Source organism: Stigmatopora nigra, chromosome 11 (assembly GCF_051989575.1).
Source record: "Stigmatopora nigra isolate UIUO_SnigA chromosome 11, RoL_Snig_1.1, whole genome shotgun sequence".
NCBI lineage: Eukaryota > Metazoa > Chordata > Actinopteri > Syngnathiformes > Syngnathidae > Stigmatopora > Stigmatopora nigra.
The window spans coordinates 12,563,929-12,581,268 of record NC_135518.1 but is presented as its reverse complement, the minus strand read 5'-3'; the positions used below and the strand labels follow the sequence as shown (position 1 = coordinate 12,581,268).

Genomic DNA, 17,340 nt, shown 5'->3' with positions numbered 1-17,340 from the left:
TGTTTTTGGTTGTAATTTATTATTTACCGATACAATTCTCTGTTCTTCTAATACAGGAACAGACAAGAGTTTGATCGGAAAGATGTTTAGTGAATGTACAAAAAATTAATGAAATGTTGGGGTAGGTATTTTATCATTGTTGGTACGATTTTAGCCAATCAGATGGAGGGATTTTTTGTTGGTTTTATCGGTCTATGTTGCTTGTATTTAACTCATTAGCGTACATTGATGTCCGAATCTATTTGGAGTGGGAGGACGGCCAAAGTTATTTTATCCAAATTCGTCTTTTAAACAGAACAGAAAAAGTTCACTGCCAGACTTAACTGGTCTTAATTGTCTTCAAAAAGATTTTACACTAACATTGTCCAATAAAAACTACAAAAAAAACAATGTTTGCATAGTATAAGCCAGGAATCGGGAACTTTTTTTCCAAAAAGAGAGCTGTAAACTATTCTTATTTTCTCATGTTATTTCTAAAGAGCAATTTTCAGAATTTAAAAGTAAAAAATATATGAAATTTAATAAAAAAAAATGTCATTTCACCACTTTTTAATCACAATAAGTCTCTGCTTTCTTATGACAACATTATTATGTTGTTGCTAATCAATCAAAATTAACGAAATTAAATTATTATTATATTTTACCTCACAGGTTACTTTAGAGCAATTTTAATCCATGGAAAGAGCCACATATAGCTCTCGAGCCATACATTTCCTATCCCTATTATAAGCAGACCAATTTACACAAAAATCAAACCCAAAAAGAGTCAAAAAGAGTTCACCTCCACTTCCTCACAACTATATTTATCCCATTTAATCTTCAAATTAAAGCCATTCAAAAAAACAAACAAGGATCAACAGACCTTCCCTAACATGAAATAAAACCTCATCTATTAACAAGAACATAAATATCAACTAAACTCCAGCAAAAAGGAAACATTTTCCTTCCAAAAATAACTGCCCGAGAGGTCGCCTGCTTGAGTATCGGCGGCCCAAAAAACAAAAAAAAATCCTCAAGCATGTTTGGCAGCGTGCAACTAAAAAAAACAAAGCGCTCTCTAATTATACTGTGGCGTTAGCGCTAGTCGGGATTACGTACGCTCTCTGTGTAATGAAACATTAGAGCAATTCTCTGTGTGCAGCAGCCACAGCAGGATTGTTTTGCTCGGCGTGTCGCAATCAACTCGGCGCAAATAGAAAACCTGCCGAGTGTTGTTGCTCTAAATTGGGTCCACAAAGACACATTTTTTCTTCTTATTCGATTCATTTACAGCCATTGGCGACAATATAAGTCCAATTTGTGGATTGGTTTTGATGGTAAAAGGCTGTTGGTGAATAATTATAATGTAAATGGCATAATGCAATCATTTTATGTAATGATTATAATCAACTGAAGTAATTTAGTGATGATGATGATAATAATAAGGCATATTGTGATGGCATTTATGGTTTCGCGCTATTGATTAGAATGAGAGTGTCATTGGATATTAATATTTAAAAAGGACTGATGTTGAGATCGATTGGAAGACCTAGAAAGTGACTTAGTCAAAAATTTGGGTAGAGAAATATCGGGAAAGTATCGAAATTGTATTGTATTATAATGAAATTGGTGTAATAACCAGAAAAAATAACCTAAGTAAAGACTATGAATGGCTGAGATCAACATGTACTTAACTTAACTAATCTGAAGGTTTAGAAAGGGAGTTTATAATAGTGGCAAATATTACATTGACTTCCAAAGTATCGAAATTGTATCGTTACTATCATGAAATTGGTGTAATAATAAGGAAAAATAGCCTTTGGTAGGCAATAAGTAAAGAATATGGATGGATGAAACCCAACAAGGCAATGCGAGAATACTTATCTTAACTCTATTAATCTAAAGATTTAGTAAGGGACATTTGTAATATTGGTAAATATTACTTTGACTTCCAAAGTGTTGAAACTTTATCGAATCCTCATGAAATTGGCGTAATAACCAGAAAAATAGCATTTGGTAAACAATAAGTAAAGAATATGTAAAGGGGAAAATCAACATGGCAATGCAAGACTACTTATCTTAACTCTACTAATCTTAAGATTTAGTGAGGGACTTTGTAAAGATTACATTGACTTCCAAAGTATAGAAATTGTATAGTATCATGATGAAATTGGTGTAATAACAAGAAAAAATAGCATTTGTTAAGCAATAAGTAAAGAATATGGATGGATGAAACCCAACAAGGCAATGTGGGAATACTTATCTTAACTCTACTAATCTTAAAGTTTAGAAAACGACTTTGTAATATCGGTAAATATTCCACCATAGCGCCAAGAATCCATGTTATACTATAACAACATAAAATATTTAGTGATTTACACCCCTATGAATAACTTGACAGGCCCTACTATGCAAAAAAACATAGAAAAGGCTCAAGATGGCAAAGTGATCGATCGTAGGGTTAAAAAAGAGACTTTTTTTTAAAGATTTGATGCAGAACTCTTGAGTCATTGGTCGCTATTGAACAAAAAGTCATTTTAGTCCATTGTTAAACATTCAGCTTCAGTTATAGTGGGTTTTATTTCTCAGTATTTCTTTCCTTTCCTATAAAACCTTGCAATTGAAAAGGTGACTGTTCATTTTGCACGTCAGAAAAATAACTGAAAAGACGAATTCCGTCAAAAAACGTAGGTCACGTCGCACTTTAACGTGGAATTTACGTGTCAAGTGTCAGGCTAAGATTAACCCCCTGTGACTTTCTAACAGTTTTAAAACTTTTGTTGTAAAAACCCCCTTTTTGTGCTACATTGTCAGCATATCATTGACACGTAAAGATAAAAAAAAAGAGTGACAAACCTCCCTGTGTGCATTTCCATTAATTTCTTCTCGCTACAGGATGTGCGACGGCAGTTTGCCATCAAATACGTTGACAGAAGCCGAGATCACATGATCCTCCTCCGGTGGGGGCGCCGGAGCTATAAATAGCTCAAAGTCGCCTTGAGACGGCACCACTGCAAAAGTTTGAAAAAAAAAAAGACAATGTCAAGAGGTTTTGTGGCATGAAAGTAAAAGTTACACTCAACTTTGTCAAGTCAATGCATTTCTTCAGTTGTTCTCGCGCTTAGATGAGTCGCCCCTAGGGGGCCGGGCGCCATACTTGAGGGAAAAACCTACAACAGCCTCATTATCTCACGTCAAATCCCGGTTTGTCAACGCCAGACGGCTTCAACCAAACGCCAAAAGGCATCCAACCAATTTCTATACCGTACACCGATGCCATATGGACACCATTTTTTTTTTTTGTGAGCCGGAAAGACGCCACCCCAAAAAAAAAAAAAAGCCTGTGGGCTAATTCCCGTGATAACAAAATGAATATTTTATCTAATCTCCATCTCATTTGCAGCACATTATAATACACAACTGGGTTTTTTAATTAATTGATAGAACAGATCAAACACAGGTCTTCACTTTGATTTTTCTAAAGGAGGACTAACACCCCCATCATCATCATCATCGCCAAAAAAAACTGCGTTCGTTATAGAAAAAGATATTATACGAAAAAGAATAACGGTGGGAATGTACTTGAAATGCTTGTCGCGCTTTTTGCGTGAGCCGTTTCACTGATGAGTTCTTTTACCTGACACCCTGCTGATTAATTAATTTCACACTTTAATTAAATCCACAGTCTGGGCAGCACCGCAGGGGAGAATCCAGATTGCCAAAGGGGGTCTGAGACGGACGCATAGCCCGCTGTGATTGGCTCACGTGGTGTTGTCGTTTGGAACGGATGTGAGGGAATTTATATTGGCCAATGCGTCGTTTGATAGAATTTGGCTTCGTTACAATGCGTGATGTGGTGGAGTGTGACATGGATTTGCATTTAATCTTTGGCTTTTGTCATTTCTGCCTTTTATTTTAACTTGTTTTTGCAGCACATTTGTAGTAATTTTTTTAATGCTTATACAAAATATAGTTAAATGTAAATTCCCTAATAGCTGGCCATCTTGGATAACATAAATATGAACTTGTATTTTATACATTTTTGGGTCATTTCAAATTGTTAAATTGTACTGTTAACGGATGCACTTTTTTATATGTATCGTATCTTGTGGTGACCCGGCCCATCTGTCAAATTTTTAAAGTCAATGTGGCCCCCGGGACCAAAAGTTTTTGCAGCACATATTTAGTTTTTTTTTTTTTTAATGCTTATACGAAAACTGGCTAAATGTCAATTCCCCAATAGCTGGCCATCTTGGACAACATAAATATGAACTTGTATTTTATACATTTTTGGGTCATTTCAAATTGCCAAATTAGATTTTCTGTTTATACTTTGTACTTAATACTTTTTACTTTAATGATGAGTGATGAGTATGTTAATGCTTAAGTCCTTTTTTCTGTTTGTTTCATATGTACTGTTAACGGATGCACTTTTTTATATGTATCGTATCTTGTGCTGACCCATCTGTCAAATTTTTAAAGTCAATGTGGACCAAAAATTTGCCCACCCCTGAAGTTGACCAAAAAACTTTAGCCCTTAGATGCAACCGATTCCGAATTTTACAACAAAATTAAAGGATTTTCTTATCTGCGTCAAGGCCATCGATTTTTGATGCCGGAATTCCAATGAAAATAACATTTGTTTTGGGTCAGGTCAATGCCGTTTTAGTACATTTTAGCATTTTTTTTTTATCCAAGCAATCTGACAATCTGTTCAAGTTTGCCCCCATTTTTGCTAAATGCTTTTTAAATCACATTCAACCTGCAATTTAGCTCCGGTAACGGCTCAGAAAACACCGTTGACCACCCTGCGTCATGGCCGACAGCTGCCCGAGTGCTTTTTCCTAATTAATCAACAATCCACCTTGATCCTCTTCGCAGGGTTGTTCACAGAAACAGTTTGATCGCAGTTATCCTCTCGAATTAGGAAGCGAAAACGCAATGCCGTAGACGGATCCCGACCTAACCTCCCCCATTGCTCGCGAATGAAAGCGTGACTGTTGTTGTTTGTGATTAAAGATCCAAAAATATGTTCCAAAAATATGTTTCAAGAGAACAGAGAAAGTGCGTTTGGCATGGGTGGGGGCCCACGCACACATCTTTCCCGCTGTGTCGCAAAAAGGCATGCAACCCGGTTGATTTCGACAAGACACATGACATCCCTGCGACTTTCAGTCTTTGACTCGACATCACCGGTGGGCACAATAGCAACTTCTATTGTCTGGTTCACTCGGATGTCAGTCAGCGCCTCGGATTGTTTTACCAGCTCATCTGTCAATCACACGCTAAGAAATACCGTGTTTTCACAACTATAAGGCGCACTTAAAAGTCATAAATTTTCTCCAAAATTGACAGGGCGTCTTATAATCCAGTGCGCCTTTTATATGGAAAAAACTGAAAACCAAAAATGAAAAACCACCACTGTCGGATATTAAAAAAAAAAAAACACCTGAACTGGAACAATACTGTTAAATATGCAGATGCCATCTTAGTTTACAAAATCTTCCATCATATAGCTCCTCCCCCACTGCAAGATTTCATACAAAAAAAATCCAAAACATCAACAATGGCTGGCTCTAGAGGTGACTGTAAAGTAGTGAGTGCTTCATACTTGGATGTCAATAGCAATTACCGTATTTTCACCACTATAAGGCGCACTTAAAAGTCTTAAATTTTCTCCAAAATAGACAAAGTGACGGCGCCATCTTGGGGAAAAAAAGAAAAAAAAACATTTGGACAATGTCAGCGGGCCGGATTAAAAAGCCTAGCAGGCCTGATGTGGCCCGCGGTCCATAGTTTGCCCATCCCTGATCTAAGGACTAAAGTTTTTTGGTCTATTTCCACATTGTGGTGTAGACTGGTCCCTGTCCAACTCTCTCTGCAAGCCGTTAGTTTTACCTGAGCTTATCTAAGAAATCGAGGTGTGATAGACTATACCGTATAGAGAAGAGTAATTCAATTTGGATCCGAAGCACTAAGGGCATTGGTTTTATCACCATCTCCCAAAAAGGTAACAATACCCGGATATAAAATATACGAGCTCGGTCTGCTTGGGACACCCGCACTCCCTCCAGCAAAGAGATTCAATATAGTTGAATTTGGATTCGGGGAAAAGTGTCATTAAATAAGGTCAGACTCTTCCTAAAAAACTAAAAAAAAATCTCAAAGCAAGAAGGAGCTGCTTGAACGACAATACCTAAAAATGGGGATTTTTTGGGCTAAAAACTGTAACAAAGTTTTTTTTGCATTAACTTGAACTGAGATTAGAGTTAGCTCATCTTAGTTACACATTGCAAGTGTTAATTTCTTTGCATTTTCTTGTTTTAAAATGTACGTATTACTACAGGTGTCAAAGTGGCGGCCCGGGGGCCAAATCTGGCCCACTGCATCATTTTGTGCGGCCCGGGAAAGTCAATCATGAGTGCCGACTTTCTGTTTTAGGATCAAATTAAAATGAAGAGTATAGATGTATATTAACTTTACTGATTTCTCCCTTTTAAATCAATAATTGTCATTTTTAATCATTTTTTGAGTGTTTTTAGTTCAAAAATCATTTTGTAAAATCTAAAAATATACCAAAAAAGCTAAAATAAACATTGTTTTACATCTATAAAAAACTGAATATTCAAGGATTTTGATCCAGTTATTTTAATCCATTTACAAAAAAAATTCTAAAAATTATAATATCTAAATATTATAATCAAATTGACGTTAAAGCGGCCTACAAACCAACAAGTCTTACTACACAAAGCTATAATTTTTCCTAAAACCAAAGCCAAGAAAGCATCAGAGATATGAATGACATTCCAATAGTCAAATAACAAGAAAAATCCATTCGGCAACACAGTAAACTCTCAAGTCAATAAAGTACATTTGTTTGCACATACAATCGAAAAATCAGTCGTTTCTTCAATTCCTCTGAACTGTTATTTGTTACTCATCGCAAATAGCGGCGAAGCAACCTTGAACTCCGCCCCCCTTCTACACATACACACACGCACAATGGCGTTGTCAAATAGGCTGTCATTTTTGTAAGGCGACATGTGCTTTTTCTTTCACGCCCCGTGGACCCGGGGTCGGACCGTGACTCACTTACAGCCATTACATCGAATGGGCGCAAGTGTCAATCGCGCGTCATGCAATCATTGGTCTGGCCGTGAAGTTAACCCGGCGCCCGTTGAGGTTAATCTTGTCCCACTTTTGTGGATACATTTTCTTTTTTTTTTTATACAAACCGAAGGGTGTTTGAAAACGGGGAAGGATATGAAAAGGTTGTATGGGGCGTTCAAGGACATCATCAACTGAAATGCTCTCACAAACATCTTTGTAACTGAAATGCTGCAACACAATCATTGATTTTTTTTTCCTCAAAATACAACCCATATATATATATAATAGCATCTTTATACAATGCTGTCCAATATCCAGTACTAGCAAAATGCGTAAAGACACTACTGATTTTTACACACTGAATCGCTCACACAAGTCGTCACTTATGTTGTTGTTGAGGGTGTGTACACTATCGTTTTTTATCTATTCCTCAGTTTTTCGTGGATGTATCGCAATGAAATATGGTAGGTATATTTTAGGGATATTTACGCATTAATTGTTGGAGATTAATAGTTTTCTCTTTGTATTAGTGCTGATAAATTTACTGCAGACTAAAAGATGATACCTAATAAAGAAAGTATAATTAAAACTGTAAAAGCATCACTGAAATGCTTTTTTACAAAAAACTAACACTAAATACACTCAGAATGTTTTATCTACTCTCATATTTCCAACTACAAAAATCCTTTTCACCTACAAAACCCATCTAGTACTCAAGTATAATTAAAACTCTATCAAAGCATCCCTGAAACGCTCTTTTACAAACAACTACCACTCATAAACTCGTTAATTTCTCATCTACTCTCATATTTCCAACTACAAAAATCCCTTCCACCTACAAAACCCATCTAGTACTCACAACTACAATTAAAACTCTGTAAAAGCATCACTAAAATCCTATTTTACAAACAACTAACACTCATACACTCATAGTATTTTTCATCTACTCTCATATTTCCAACTAAAAAAATAATTTTCACCTTCAAAACCCACCTAGTACTCACAACTAAAATTAAAACTCTGTAAAAGCATCACTGAAATGCTCTTTTACAAACAACTAACACACATAAACTCATAGTATTTTTCATCTAATCTCATATTTCCAACTACAAAATCCCTTTCCACCTACAAAACCCATCTAGTACTCACAACTACAATTAAAACTCTCAAAAAACTCCTACAACACCTGCCCCGAAAAATTTCAATCTTCCACGCATCTTCCTCAACACACACCTAATATCTTGACATGCGCATAAAATCCTCAAAAACATCCCAATAGTTTAAATAGTCCTAAATAAAAAAATTAGAGCTTGCATATTCGTAATCCCTTACGAAAACCCCGACGACCCGTTGCTCTGCACAAGTCGGCAACATCTCCGCCCGCCGCGTGATGACTGATTGATGGCGTCCTATTTTTAATGCATTGTTAAATGTGTAATGCTAGGAGACACTTTATGAAAAACCTGCGAGTGGAAAGACGGAGGGGGGGTTTGAATCCTAAGAACGTAGATGACAGAATGAGGTCAGGAGTAGAGATGGATGTGTGCGGGGGGTTTTGAGGACGACGGGGGAGACGGCGCCACCTGATAGGTCTCGCTGTCACGGGACGAGGCGAGCGCAAATAAGAGCGTTAATGCTGTGTCAGTCAGTCGCCGGGCCAATTAAAAGTTGAGGTCTAGGAAAAGGATTCTGGCATTGCGCAGTCGACAATGGGGAAAGCGGGATGAAATTGCTGATTCTAATCGCGCCATGTTTTCTGTTATTGTTTGGCCTTTATTGTATCAACAATGCGGGAAAATGCTATCATTTATCCTCACTGGCAGGCTTGACACTTTTTTCTCCCTCAGTCTTTGCATTTAGAAAGGCTATTGGCAAACTCTCAGGAAGGAAAAAACATGGTGGTTAACTGTTAACCTGGAAATTTTGAGGTCAAATAGTGATTTGGAAAATGCATTTTTCTGTTGTAGTAGTGTGTGAAATGATTTTTTTTTTTAGTGGTGTTTTTTTGTCGAGTTATATTTAAAGCTTGGCAAATTTTTGAGTATTATAATCCGATGTTATGAGAGCTGGATTGGTTGGAAAAGCTCATATAAAAAAGACTTTAACGGAGGATGAAACTCAGGCGCTTTAAAGCATGACAGAAATGACTTTATTCTCGTTTAACTGAATTTTAAACGTTTTATTGAAACTGATTTAATTTGTTTATTTGTATCCATCCTGTTCAAAATTTTTAATTGAGATCAAATTCATACTGATTGGAATTAGAAGTGAAAGTTTTCTAGGCGAGATTTTGTTCCCGGAATAAATTCCTACATTTCGATTACCGTCAAAACGTTGATAGCTACTGTACGATGATGCGATGGGAAAAATGGCTGCTTTTGTTAGGTTTGTTCCCTCAGTTTTGTGCCTGCGGGCCGTCGCTAGGAACTTTGTGGAGCGGCGCAGACGCCAACTACAAACGCATGCCTAGAATACCAACATGTTATGTCAACAGCAACACCTCATTTGCACAAATATCACTCAACTGTCATATTGAAGGTAGGTGGTGCTCTTTGGACTGAAAACTAACTCATATTTGTACAATGGAGAATTCTATTGGAAAAGCCAAAAAAAATCTCTAAAATATTTAACTTGAATGAATAAACCACCAACAAACATACTTGAACCAAAACTATCTGCCCCTCATGTACAGCATAGAAACACCAGGTACGATAAAAGCACATAATTCCTTAAAAAAAACTTGACTTGGGATAAAATAAATGAAGTGTTCCAGCCAATCTTTACATTGAGGAAAAACTATTAAAAAAATGGTCGTGTTTACAAAAACCTCACACCAAATAGCACCTAAAATAAATAACAATGAACTGCAATAGACTGTAAACATGTTCAATCCAATTGAAAACAGGCATTCCTGTTTAAATGCACTAAACCAATTGGATTAAAAGAACTGGATTAAAATCCCTGAATATTCAGTTTTTTTATACATCTAAAACCATGTTTATTTTAGCTATTTTTTATATATTTTTAGATTTTAAAAAATGATTTTTGAACTAAAAACACTGAAAAAATGGATTAAAAAAATGACAATTATTGATTTAAAAGATGGAAAATCAGGAAATATAATATACATCTATACTCTTCATTTTAATTTGATCCTAAAACGTTAAGTCGGCACTCATCATTTACCTTCCCGGGCCACACAAAATGATCCGCTGGGCCAGATTTGGCCCCCGAGCCGCCACTTTGACACATTAACACTAAACTACCACCATCATTGGCATTGAATGGTTACATTTCAATGCCATATTTCCCTGTCTTAACGTATTTGACCATTCCATGGCTGCTGAATGTCAGGCATTCATCCACATCTCATTGGATGTAGTCTGGTCCACATGGTGAGAATCGTTCCTATTTTTTTTTCCTCTCCACGTGCCTTATCCATCCCCAACAGGCCCGGGCATCCATTGCCAAACAATCCTTATTCATCCAACCCAACGGGGACGTCTCCCGGTTAGGCCGGTGATCAAACGGCATCCGTGCGGAGAAGAACTCCTGGATTGGATTGAGTAAAGAAGAGAAAGGCAGGCAGGACCAGCGGGGACAAGGTAGGATTTGGTGGAAGGCAACCCAAATTGTCCCAAATGATGATGCAGCGTAAGAAGTGGTGCCAGGCATTGACAGGTGCGAGCAGTCAAGTGAGGAAGGTGAACGAGGTGCAACGCTCTCAGATTTAGACCACAATTACATGTCTGGAATGGGAAATATCCAGCACAAAAGCCAGGTTTCAGCACGGGTGCGTGCTGTGCATCCGCCAGGATGGCTGTGTGTCAACAAAATCCTGGTTTAACCAAGAAATTGCGATTAGACTTTGTGGACGACTTTAAATGACGGATTCTCCTGAACTCACCACGATCTCAAACCAATTTGGAATCGGAATCTAGAGTGAATTCTGATTAAAAGTGCAATTAAATTAAATAATTACTAGTGCTTCATGGGAAAAATCAACTTAAAAAATAGTAAGGGGCAACTTATATTTAGAAATTTTATGATAAGAACGGCAATGTTGGAGTTAAAAAAATTGGGACATTTTAAGAATGATAAGAATGACGATGTTGAAATTTTATGATAAGAACGACAATATTGAAATTTTATGATATGAACGACAATGTTAGCCCTAAAAAAATGGGAAATTGTGTAAAATCCCATTTGAATTTATGTATATATACAAATAGTGCTGACTCCTCTCATTCCAATAAGCAGATTTCTTCACTTACCTATCTGTGGAGTCCCTCCGAAGCTCTTTCAGCAATAGACTGCTGCACCCTCATTGCAGGAAGGAGTGCTTCCGCAGATCATTCCTCCCATCAGCTGTCAGGCTCTTTAACAAAAAAAAAATGGCTGTGTGTTAGTACCTACCATATACATGCATGTACATATATGTCTATGTATATATATGCTTCTATATATATATGTATGTGTCCAATAACTGTAGACTGTGCAATTAAAGTTTTAATTTTTAATTTGTTCATTATTTGGTTTTGGATAAGCAAGAAATATCGCCATCGATGAAAATATACGACATAAAATTCCGATAGTGTTTAGTGTTAAATTACCATGGAAATAAAAAGCCAAAATACAGCATATAATTAGCCACTAGCCAAAATGCCCTTATTTAGTTTCTCCTGAGGTCTTCACAATGTACGTCAAATCTCGAGTTTATTCCCCCTCATTTCCGCCACTGTACAAAAATTGCATCCCACTAATGTTCCTAGCAGAAAAGAGAGCATCCTCAGCGAGTACAGAGTATCATAACATGTTTTTTTTTCTTCTCTTTCTTTTGAAGCTATATAAAATAAAAGCTTTTAAAATCTGTCCCTTGAAACTTGCTGTGAGGCGATTTGCTGATGTTTTTTTTTTTTCTTTTTTTTTTCATCTTCCCTCTCACAATGGTTTTCCAGACCATTTTCACTTATTGCACCCCTGGGTGCTTGCTCACTGCAGTCTGCAGTCCATTTTATGGGCATGACTCAATGTGTACGGGCTGAAAAGGAGGAAGGAACATTCACCGGCCGCTTCTTCGGGGCACGTCGGCGCTGTCTAATGAGGAGCCACTACAACAGAAGTGAAGAAATGAAGCTAATGTGCAAATGGGGGCTTGGATTATTCTTCTTCTTACCTTATTTGGGGCAATATATCTATATATATTTTTTTGGGGTTAAAAATGGCTTGCAGTGCCTGGCAATGCAGCTTCAAATTGCTTCACGAGCACAAATAAATCAAATACAGACGCTCCCTTACTTACGAAAATTCAACTTACGAACAAACGGGAAATACGAACATGTCTGCAAATTGGGTTTATGTCGAAAGATGTTCGAGTAGTGCATCTTTTCGCCGCTAATACCGACGCCTGGCGCTGTGAGAACTCAGCTCAACCCAGCATCTACCTTCATCTACCCAGTTGGTTGCAGTGCAGAAGTGCGTAACGTATCTCCAGTGCGCAATGATTAATTATCATTAAATATCTCCATAAATATCAATTATTCAATATAGTTGGTGAAAAGCAAAATGCTTCTAGTGAGGAAGGTGCAAGGAAGAGGCAAGCCATTCCATTTGAAACCAAAGTGGAAGGTGGTGAGAGTTACACGGGAATAGAACTTCGACTGTCAGTACCATTTATAAACAGAAAGATCAACTTTTGAACGTTGCACAAAGGTTGCAAATCAATTGAGAGATGCCATATAGTGCTACCGCATCATTCATGATTTAAAAAAAGAAGAAAACTGCAATTGTCATTAGATAGCTTCTTTCGGCAAGTTTCTAGTACATCTCTCCATCTCTCTATTGTATGTATACAGTACTGTATGTATTCTCTCTAAATTATTGAATTTTTTTCAGTACAAATCAATGCTGGTGACTTAAACAAGCCTTAAACATACAATTGCACTTATATAAACCTTCAATATACTTATATAGGCCTTAAAAATAAATTATAATACAAAATATAGCACTAAATCAACTTCAATTTGAACAATTTCAACTTATGAACACTTTCAACTTATGAACTTTCAACTTATGAACACTTTCAACTTATGAACAAGTGCTTGGAACCTAATTTGTTCGTAAGTAGGGGAACTTCTGTACATTTTTTGGGGTTAAAAATGGCGCGCACTGCCTTGCAAAGCAGCCTGAGATTGCTGCAGGAGCAGAAATAAATCAAATATCAAATAAATGCAAAATGAAACGTCGCATTTACGAGCCAAAGTGTCGCATTACACATTTTCTATGCACTTTAAAAGCTGGCTGTTGGACTTCCTTCAGCCAAAAGCAAGATAAATAAATCCAAAGCAATATTAGAGTAGAAAGGCATTATAAATTAAATCTAAGCTAAAAAAAAATCTAAACAATAAAGCATAGAGTGTAAGAGAAAGGTGGCTGTCATTGAATGACAGCATGAAAAGGAAGGCATTGACAATGTTACCTAGCAACAAATGCCTTTCTGTCATGACAGTGATGAACGCTAAATGTTCAGATAAGGGAGTGAAAAAGGAAAAAAATAGTGGCTGGAAATGAAGTGGTTTCTTTTAAAAGAAAAATCTTTATCTTACACTTGTAGTAAAAATATGAAGTTGTCACATAAAGAAGCTGTCTTTTTTGTTTTTTTAGATGAATTTGTTAATGTTGTAGGTTGGATAAATTGTCAGTTACAAATATGGATGCTTCATGTATGTTTTAATAAAAGGGAATTATTAATTTAGTAGAAAAAAATATTCATAATGCAGTGTGTCATGAGGACATTTTTTTGCAGTTTTATGGAAATCTAAAAATTAAGAGTTAATAAAAGCAGAATGAATTTGCAATATGTTTTGATTAAAGTACTAAAAAAAATGTTAAAAATCATAACACTACAAAGTAAAGTATGAATGTCATAATGATGAAACCCATTTTTTAACTTAATTTGAAATATAATTAAAGACAATAAGTGTGAAGATAAAATAAGGATTATTAAGATTGAAGTCATAATTCAGAATTTTGCTAATTTTGTTATACACAGCTGTGTAATATGCCAATAAAGTTTTTTTTTTAAATAAAAATGTCAATAAAAGAATTTCAGGTTAATATGAGATGAATTGAATCTAATAGAAAACGCAACGAAGCTTAGTAAGACACGTTTCTGTATAAAAAACTAAATAACCTCTGATTTTAAAAAAAACAAGGGTACTAAGCCAACTCAATTTGAGTAAAAAGATAATATCTCACCTTGGAACAGGTTTGAAATCTTCTGCTGACGTTGCACAAGGCCACGGGATTCACGCATGAATTTCAGGCCGCCAGATTGATCCCGACATAATCCGGCGGCACGAGAAGGACACTACAACAGGGGGAACATTGCTAGAACTGCAAAGCCATTCATTTCAATAAAAATGAATACATCATTGACGCTCACCTCAGTAGCTGCCATCTATTTTTTGGGTGGATATTTCTCACTTTACGAGATTTTCCTGAAGTCGAGTGGCAACCAGCAGATGACAAACATGAGCACAAAGTCGAAAAGTCCTTAAAATTTGGTCCCTATATCCAAAATACAAAACTTTTATCAGTATAATTCATTTTTAAACCAATCGAATACACACACATACCTGTTTTTTGCCTATTAATACTTTGTCTTTATTCTTTAGACTCCTCCCAGTCCGTTCCAGTAGCAGAAGACCAATCCTGGTCGTCAAATAAGATAAAAAAATATGTAAATTAACATCAGAGAAAAACTAGGTAAATTAATGAATGTTTATCTATGTAATGGCTTAAAAAATCACTATTTACAAAATACCTGCTGTGAGATGGGTCATTAAAACAACAAAGTCGGTGTTTTTCTTCAGTTCTGCATGACATCAATGGACGAAAAAGCCACATCAAAGAGCGGTTGTTACTGGTGGCTTGCATCAGGTCAGTCGCATAAACGATGGGCGTCGCTTTGGACGGGATGGAACAGACGTGTCCTCAGATGTGGCTCTTTGTAGTCCACGTTTAGCGATTCCCCCAAAGCCAACTGGTTCAGGTACAGCCATGGACGAGAGTGGACCAATCAGGTGACTTCTAGGCGCTGCCCAAATATAAAAAGAAAACGATAATGAGTATTTTTGCAGTACTGGAAAAGGTAATGACATATAAACACGAATGTTCTGTCTGCCGTATTTTCAGGGCGCACCGCATCATTATAAGGCGCACCCTCAATGAATGACATTTTTTCCATATATAAGGCGCACTGTCTATTTTGGAGAAAAAGTAAGACTTTAAAGTGCGCCTTATAGTCGTGAAAATACGTTAATAATTGCTATTGACTTCCAGTTATGAAGCACTCACTACACAGTCACCTCTAGAGCCAGCCATTGTTGATGTTTTGGATTTTTTGGTATAAAATCTTGCAGTGGGGGAGGAGTTATATGATGGCAGATTTTGCAAACTAAGATGGCATCTGCATATTTAACAGTATTGTTTCAGTTCAGGCGTTTTTGTTTTTTTAATTTCCGACAGTGGTGGTTTTTGTTTAATGTTTTTCCATATATAAGGCGCACTGGATTATAAGGCGCACTGTCTATTTTGGAGAACATTTAAGACTTTTAAGTGCGCCTTATAGTCGTGAAAATACGGTACATCAAATTGTAAAAATGGTGAGTACTACTCTTTACCTGGCCCAAAAGCGCTTTATACTATTTTACTTTTATAAAATGAAAAATATGCCACTATAACGATACATAAAAATCGACACCATGACAATAATCGGATCAAATTCAGCAAAACATCGAGTAGAATAAAATTCCACCAGAAAACAATTTTATCACTACAAAACAGCGACATTTATTGTCCTGAAAATACCTCGATTTGATTAAAATAACATTTCAAACCAACTAATTTCTTTTCCGCAAAATAAAACCTTCTGCCTTTCACAAAACATTTTTTTTTTTTGTATATTTTACCTTGCCGGAAGAAAATCTCCATTTGTTATTTAAGCCAGTTCGTTGAGTCACTGCCGTGACATTGAAGGGCTAAGCTGCGTTATTATGAGTTTTCGTTTATAAAATGACCTTTCGCGCTTTGCTAGTGAAAAGAAAAGGAAATGTGCTTTATCTGACGGCAACGGCTTTCAAATTAACTCAGAAAAGTGGCAGTGGACGATGTTTCTGTTGCACTGATATCCGTCCAATGAATTTGAACTGAGAGAGCCAATGACATACTTGCTGAAATACGACTAATACGTTAGTGCGCATATTTTGTACTAGTCTTACTTTTGCTAATATTTATGTCTGGTTGCAGTTTGGATTATAGAACTCAGGTGTGTGGCAGTGGGCGGAGTTCCCTATATCGCACCTGCGTTCCATCTGCTGAGATTTTGGCTTGCTTGTCGCCATTTTTAATTTGAATTCTTGAACCTTTGGCTGTAGTTGTTCTTGGCTAGATGTCCACTTGTTTTGTTTTTCAATTACTTGTCACAATTTTTGCTGCTTTTTGGTACTTCGTCTAAGTGTTAAATATTTGAAAACGTCACTTTGGTCTAAGTCCTCTACATTAATTTTAATGTTAAAAATTTGGCCAAAATAATAATTTTCTCCCAAAATCTTCATACTTAAACAATGAAATAGACAAAGGAAAACATTTTTTTCTCCAAATTATGATTTCACTCAATTCCAATTTTGCATACCTGACGGCCCTTTGGTTTAAGTCCTCTACATTAATTTTAATGTCAAAAATTTGGCCCAAACAATAATTTTCTCCCAAAATCTTGATACATAAACAACGGCATACACAAAGGAAAACATTTCAGTTTCCAAATTATGATTTCTCTCAATTCCAATAATGCCTACCTCACTCCAACGTAGCTTTTCTGAAGAAGTGCGCCAACTTACGCAGCGTCCAATCTTTTTTTGCCAAGAGCTACATGTGGAACACAAAAAAAAAAAAAAATAAGCGTTAGTGATAATAACCATCCATTGAAGATAAGACAGCAACGAACAGAACGTGTGCGGAAAAGGCCGATAAAACTCGGCATTATGTCGGCCTGGTAATTGCCTGTCACCGGGCGAATAACTCACCCGGTAGGTGTTGACTTGCGATGTCTACCACAACGTGGAAGAGGTCACTAAAAGCCAGATTGGGCAATCAGGAAGTCTGTGCAATTGCTGGAGTATTTGTTTTGGGTGAAGAGTAGCATATTTCAGCAGAGAAATAGCAATGGAAATAGTGGCGTTTGGTGGGTTT

The 17,340-nt window shown here is 36.6% G+C and overlaps 1 protein-coding gene across 1 annotated transcript in view; it reads right to left on the bottom strand.

Moving 5' to 3' along the window:
- Positions 1–15,183, bottom strand: part of pcdh8.1 (protocadherin 8, tandem duplication 1) — an 81,001-nt gene extending 65,818 nt beyond the window's left edge. Inside the window, exons 1-6 of the mRNA XM_077727626.1 lie at positions 14,915–15,183; positions 14,727–14,802; positions 14,534–14,658; positions 14,347–14,458; positions 11,364–11,467; positions 2,836–2,990 (exon numbers count right to left, since the gene is read on the bottom strand). The gene's annotated coding sequence lies outside the window, so the exon portion shown is untranslated. The remainder of the gene's footprint in view (positions 1–2,835; positions 2,991–11,363; positions 11,468–14,346; positions 14,459–14,533; positions 14,659–14,726; positions 14,803–14,914) is intronic.
- Between the last annotated feature and the right edge of the window lie 2,157 nt (positions 15,184–17,340).